Source organism: Mus musculus, chromosome 11 (genome assembly GCF_000001635.26).
Source record: "Mus musculus strain C57BL/6J chromosome 11, GRCm38.p6 C57BL/6J".
In the NCBI taxonomy this organism is placed as follows: Eukaryota; Metazoa; Chordata; class Mammalia; order Rodentia; family Muridae; genus Mus; species Mus musculus.
This window is the reverse complement of record NC_000077.6, coordinates 95699801-95706620: the sequence shown is the minus strand read 5'-3', so window position 1 is coordinate 95706620 and position 6820 is coordinate 95699801. Positions and strand designations below refer to the sequence as shown.

Here is a 6820-nt window from a genome sequence, read left to right as displayed (position 1 = left end):
GGGGAGAGTCGGCATTATTCCAGGCTGCAATGTAGAACATGCTTTGTATGGCATACAGATGGATTGATTGATTCCATGTTGAAAGATGGTCTTTCTGTGCAGTTCAGGCTGGAGTCAAACGTGAAATCCTTCTGCCTTAGCCTTCCAAGTGTGGGATTTTACACATATGTGCCATGTTTCTTTTACAAAAGAAAGCCAAGCAGCAATCTCAATATACTTCAACAGAATGAGTATCCTGGGTGCTCTTTAGACTTCAGGTAGGGAGGCTGAAGTGGGGCTTGCCTGTGTGTATTGTGAAGCACAGAGCCGGGCAGCAGAGGGTCTGTGTCATGAGACCACAGGGACCAGAGCCCAATCTGGCCACCATCCCTTCAGAACCATCCTCTTCCCTCTCTCCTCTGGGTTACTATGTAATGAGGACACTGAAATTGTCTGGACTTGAGTGTCAGTTTGCCTTGTAAACGGTATCAGAGAACAGAGTGAAAGGTTACATGGTGATGCTACAGAATGGAAAGTCGCACTTAATCCAATAACGGGTTAGTAATGCACTATTTGACAGGCAGTACTGTTTGGAATATACTTACACTAAAATTATGCATTGTTTGTCTGAAATCCAAACTTCACTGGCCGAGTTGTTTTGTTTGAAAACCCTACTGATAGGCAAACCCCTAGATCTGTATCCGTGGAGGAACTTAGAGAAGAAATCAACAAAGGAAAGAGAGCTGGGCAGTGGTGGCGTAGGCCTTTAATCCCAGCACTTGGGAGACAGAGGCAGGTGGATTTCTGAGTTCGAGGCCAGCCTGGTCTACAGAGTGAGTTCCAGGACAGCCAGGGCTACACAGAGAAACCCTGTCTTGAAAGACAAACCAAAAAAAGGAAAGAGAACAAGGAGCCTGTTGGTGCCATAGTGGGGACAAAGTAGAGTAGATGACCGAAGGCGTGAAAGGGCATCTAGGAAACCAGAACGGGTCACTACCAAACCAGTCGAGTATAAATTAGCACACTGGGTATCTGGCTGAAACATTACCAAGTCTTCAAACAGCCCGGCGGAATGTCACCCACAGTGTTGCAGAAATCTCCGGGTGGGGTGGGGGATAAATAAATAGCATTGAAGAATTAAATAAGTATCCATAGCTGGTAGTGGCAGCTTATGTTGGTAATCCCAGCACTTGGGAAGCTGAGGAAGGAGGGTCACCAGGAGATTGAGGCCAGCCTGGGCTACATTGTAGCTCCAGGCAAACCTAGTGTGCAGAAGCAGGCAGATCTCTGAGTTCCAGGCCAGCCTGGTCTCCAGAATGAGTTCCAGGACAGAGCTACAGAGAAACCCTGTCTCAACATACAAACAAAGAAATCATTTACTCTTTAACATCCAGAACAAATCTCAGCAGAAAGGAGAACAGATGTAGGCAGCTTCCAGCCTTTGTTTCCTTCTGCCAACAGAGGAAGCAGGCGAGCCTCATCCGGAGGATTATAGTATCTCGTGTTCTCATGCAGAGATTCCCTAGTGCTCTGCTCGAGTGTCTCCTTCCTTCCTATGCTGATGAGCCTTATAGTGGGCTAGGTTCTGTTTTTAGCACTGAGCAAGATATTTGCAGTTTACTGAAGGGTTCCTCCTGTCCTAACTTTCATCACTGCTACCCCATATAACCTGAATAACTAGGGAGAAAGCAAGGTATTTTTGTCTGTTTTATAGACAAGAAAACCCAAGTACAGAGACCATACTCCGAAAAAAGTCTTGGGGAAAGAAAAAAAACAACCCACTGGTGTCGTCATAGCCCACACCAGTGGTTTCTTTTTTTTTTTTTTCTTTCCCCAAGACTTTTTTTTTTTTTTTTTTTTTTTTTTTTAGTGTGGATACCATGAGTGCCCACATGTATGCATGTGCACCATATGCATACCTGGTGCCCAGAGGAGAGGCTCAGATCCCCCTGGAACTGGAATTATAGCTGATTGTGACTTACCACATCGGTGCTAAGACTTGAACTCCAGACCTCTGTAAGAGCAGACCACTGAGCCATCCCTCTAGACCGTACAACCATCTCATTGAGCCACCCTGCTGTGCTACCAGACACCTCAAGCTTCACTCTGGTTTCTTCACTGTTTCCTGTTGTGTATGCATAGAATAGTGACCCCCCCCCCAAAGGCCCACACCCACTTCTCTGAACCTTTACATCTGCCACTTTACATTGCAAAAGGGATTTTGCAAGGTGACAGAGTTCACGGGTGTGGTGCTTGTACTAATTCTAATGGACCTGGTGCCATCCCTGGAGCCCCGTGAAGACAGAGGCAGAAGAGTGCTGGAGTCTGAGATACAGTTAGGGAAACAGGATTGAAACCATGTGATGCTGGCTGTGAAGATGGAGGATGTGAGCTGAGGATTGTGGGCTGCCGGGAGAAGCAGAAGTGAGCCAGCAAGGAATCAGTTCTCCCTAGTAGCCCACGGCAGCCCAGTGAGACTTCACATGTGTGTCTTCTCATCTTACCTGGTGTGTGGCGATTTGCTAGAGCAGCCATAGGAAATACATCCAGCTCTCCATAGCTTACCGTGGAAATCCAAACTCTTTTGCAAGGCATTTCGGGACGTGCCCAAATGTGAGGTCAACTTCACTTACCCCTGACTCCTCTAATGCTGCACACGTTGAACATCTCCAGCATCTGCAACAGGCCATGCTCCTTTGTCTAAGTGTTCACCCATGCCACATCTTCCACCTGGAACACCCCATCTGTACTTGTTTACCTGGCTGAGAGCTCCAATGACCGCCTCCTCTGGGAAGCCTTCCCTACTTCCCCCACAGGGCCTTGGGCCACTTCCTTTGTGTTCTGCTACATCTTGTATTCAGTCTGGTTAAAGCAGGGCCTCCCTGGATTATAGGCTATTTGAGGAGGCTAGGGTTTCCTCTTTCCTCTTTGGTATCCTTTAGCCGCCATAAAATGGAGGCTACCAAGTACAAGGGCTCTTCCTTGACTTCCACTGTGCCCTGGCCCATTAGTGTGATACTCCCACCAATAATGTTCCCTGGGTAAACTACTACTTTCTTCTTTAACAAGAGATGAGGATAAAGGAGATGGTGCTTCAGGTTTAAGAAAAAAAAAAAAAAAAAAAAAAAAAGGTTCTGGACTGGGATGCAGCTCAACTGGTAGAATCCTTGTCCAGCACACAGAAAGCTGTGGGTTTGGTCCCCAATGGTGTATAAACTAAGTGTGGTGGTGCACGCCTGTAATCCCAGCACTTAGGAAATGAATGCAGGAGGATCAGAACTCATGAGATCCATTCCAAAGAAGGAGAAGGAGGGGGCGGGTGAGGAGGAGGAGGAGATTATAATAATCCAACAGTCCCCAATGTATATACAACTTCCTCTCCAATTCTCAATTCCTCGGACTGAGAAGTGATTCTGGAGACAGCTTCACTATAAAGAGCAATATCTGTCATGTTCCTTATGTCGCCAACATTCACGCTGGTCTTTAGTCTCGGGTGAGTTCTTCCGTGTTGACAATCCTACAGAAAGCTTTCAGACGTGCTTCGGATTCCCAGTTTCTTCCTAAGGTGTGGGAAGCCACATGTGCCGTTGCAGAGTGGTGCTGGCTACTGCTGGCCACCACGCATAAGTTTGGACAAACAACCAATGTGTACATATGCAGTAAAGCTTTTTGCCAAGTCACTGCCTGGCCCGGGCATGTTAATGAGGTACTGAGAATATAACCAATCAGATGTGAGACATGCAAATGAGGCATGTTAATGAGGTTCTGTGAGGTAATGAGAGAGAGAGTAGCCAATCAGATGAGGAACATGCAAATGAGGCATAGTGCATAACCAATCCAGGTGTGAGACACGCCTCTCCTAGGCCTATATAAGCAGCACCAGTTCTGGGCTTGGGGTCTCTTCACCTCTGCAATCAAGCTCTCCCAATAAACCTGTGCAGAAGGATCCTGTTGCAGCTTCATTCTTGCTGGTCGAGTTGGGCGCGCGCAAGACTAAGGTGCACACTGCTGTTTGGAATTGCCTGGACCGAAGGCTTCCCCACAGATAATTGAATTCCATGGCATTGTGAAAGATGTCCTCCAGCCTCCAGCCTGCCCCACTGTGGTGCATCTGAAGGTGTGGATTCTGTCTATCAGGAATCTAACTGATGTTGTATGAGATGTTTCTCCACCTTCACTGTTCTGGCGGCCACCTTTCAGGACACATTCTCCCGAGTTTAATGAGCTCCATCAAGTCCTATGAGGGCTCATCCCTGTGCTCAGTGCTTTAAGGGACTAAAATGAAATGGTCTTGCCATCCACACAAACATCAGGTGTGTGTCGTCAAACATATCAAAAGGCAAGCCTTATTTATGCAATGGAACTAGAGTTCCGAGAAAGGAGCATGCAACCAGGGCTTGACTAGCTGGGCAAGGTGATATAAAAGGCCTGAGGCTGAGCTGAGGCGTGCTGGAATAAAAGCTAGATAGGTAAAGGGTGTGCTTGGCTGTGAACGACAAAGAGGTTTCCTCATGTAGGGACTCTGTTCAATTCCACAGGGAAGCAAAATGCCAGGGGAGGGGGAGAGGAAGAGGAAGGAGAAAAGAGGAATAGAAGAAAAAAAGGGAGAAGGGAAGAGAGGAGGGGAAGGGCTCTACACTTGTAATGACCTACCCTTTGATTTGGGAAACTCCACACGTAGGGCAGCATTTCCTCCGTGTTATTTCTCACACCTATCTCACTGCATAGCCCCACTTTTTGCTGTTGCCAGGCAGCCCTAAAAAGGATTGCTTTCCTAAGCATAGCAGCGTCTCTCTTAGCATTTTTGAGAGCTATCCCAGTTTCATGACCAGGAATTCTACCCCTGGGCCAAGGTTCCCTGGAGGCAGAGTCACCAAGTTGTGGGGGACAGCCCCAATTATGAGAGGACTCGGAGACCAGTCAAGCATGTTCTGACTCCCACGTTCTCCCCTGTTATCACATCCTTTCAAAATTATCCATCTGAACATTTATGCTTAAGGAAATGGGGTGATCAGACCCAAAGGCGACTTGCTTACGTTGGTTTACGGGAGCTGTGCATTCAGAGTAGAGAATGTCTCATAACTTGCCAGGTGGTCTGGGGCAGATAAGAGAGAAGGAGAGATCTGTAGCATCTTGCCTTGGTGAGGCAGTTGGAAGACTTTTCTTCTGATTAGCTTGGTTAAATATCCACCCCACATCAAGCAACCACACTGGGAGTTAGAGCCTTCCTTCATGAACAGGTCTCACCCAGGAGAGCCACTCGCCCCTGTAGCGGAAGCCAAGCACAACAGACTTTTTTTTTTTTTAAAGATTTATTTATTGATTATATGTAAGTACACTGTAGCTGTCTTCAGATACTCCAGAAGAAGAGGGAGTCAGATCTCATTACAGATGGTTGTAAGCCACCATGTGGTTGCTGGGATTTGAACTCTGGACCTTCAGAAGAGCAGTCGGGTGCTCTTACCCACTGAGCCATCTCACCAGCCCAACAGCAGACTTCTTGCCCCACAAGATGACTGCCCTTTGGGTCAGGGGATGAGAGCTATTGCTTCCTAAAGAGGTGGAATAGTGGGGGCCTTGTGTAGCCCTTCATAACTTCCATTGTTTAAAGGGTGTGTGTGTGAGGTGAGCATGCTCATGCGCACACACGTGTGTGGAGGCCACATGTCAACACGGAGTGTCTTTCTCTGTCATTTGTCATCTGAGTTTCTGAGATAGGGTCTTTCATTGAACCTAGCGCTTACTGACTTGGCTAGACTGGCTGACCATCAAACCCCAGACAGCCTCTGGGCTCGAGATTGAATTCAGGTCCTCAGGCTTGTTTGGCACACATTTTACTAACCAAGCCCAGTCTCCAAAGGGTTTTTTGGTTTGGTTTGGTTTGGTTTGGTTTGGTTTGGTTTTTTCAAGACAGGGTTTCTCTGTGTAGCCCTGGCTGTCCTGGAACTCACTCTGTAGACCAGGCTGTCCTCAAACCCAGAAATCCACCTGCCTCTGCCTCCCAAATGCTGGGATTAAAGGCGTGCGCCACCACCACCCAGCTGTTTTTGTTTTGTTTTTTAACAAAACAAAACACAGATTCTTTAGTCTCTGATTTCTGTTGTCTGTTTCCTGTATCACTTCCAGAGGATGCTGACTGCAGGGATGGAGGAACTTTTTCCACTGCAGAAGAACAATGTGGTGCCTATGGGAACATGCCATGTGACCATTCTCCATTCCTCCCAGCAAGGCACGCTGGGTGATGTGAAGAACCCAGGAAGGAAAGCTGGAGGAGAGCATGGTGGGTGGCAGAGCGGGATTTGGGGAAGCCCTGAGCCCTGCTCCATCTGACCCTCAGTACATCTGTCTCCGTCACTGTCTACCTGCCCTGCTCACGCGTGCCCCTCACTCACCCCACGGCAACAGGCCTATCTTTCCCCCAACATCAAAAGAGCTATTTCAGCGACTGTCGCTGTACCTGGCCCATAGCCTCTAGTCTATATATGTCTGTCAAATGAATTGGCTATAAACATGAAAAGGTTTCTCCTGAAAAGGTTCATGCTGTTGTTCAGATGTTGGCAGTGACATTCCTGAGATTTGTGTGCTGAGGATGGGAAGGGACACTACTGGGGACAGGAAGGGATGCTTTTGGGGATGAGGAGAGACACTATTGGGCAATCAGAATAAAAACTTGTGGTAGGGCCCTGAAAATCCCCCAGAAGCTCCTGTTGTATCTAATCAGCCTCGAGGGTCTGCTCTGGATTCTTTGGATCACTGAGAGAAAGCAAGTAGGGGAGGAATTGTAGGCAGAAGGGTGTGTTCGATCTAATAGGGTCACAGTGAGCCTTATGTGGTCTGACAC

General features: G+C 47.7%; 1 long non-coding RNA gene across 1 annotated transcript in view; it reads left to right on the top strand.

The window, feature by feature from the left end:
* Window positions 1-6515, top strand: part of Zfp652os (zinc finger protein 652, opposite strand) — a 12649-nt gene extending 6134 nt beyond the window's left edge. The window contains exon 2 of the long non-coding RNA NR_045780.1: window positions 6106-6515. This is a non-coding gene — a long non-coding RNA (zinc finger protein 652, opposite strand). The remainder of the gene's footprint in view (window positions 1-6105) is intronic.
* The last annotated feature ends 305 nt before the right edge of the window (window positions 6516-6820 follow it).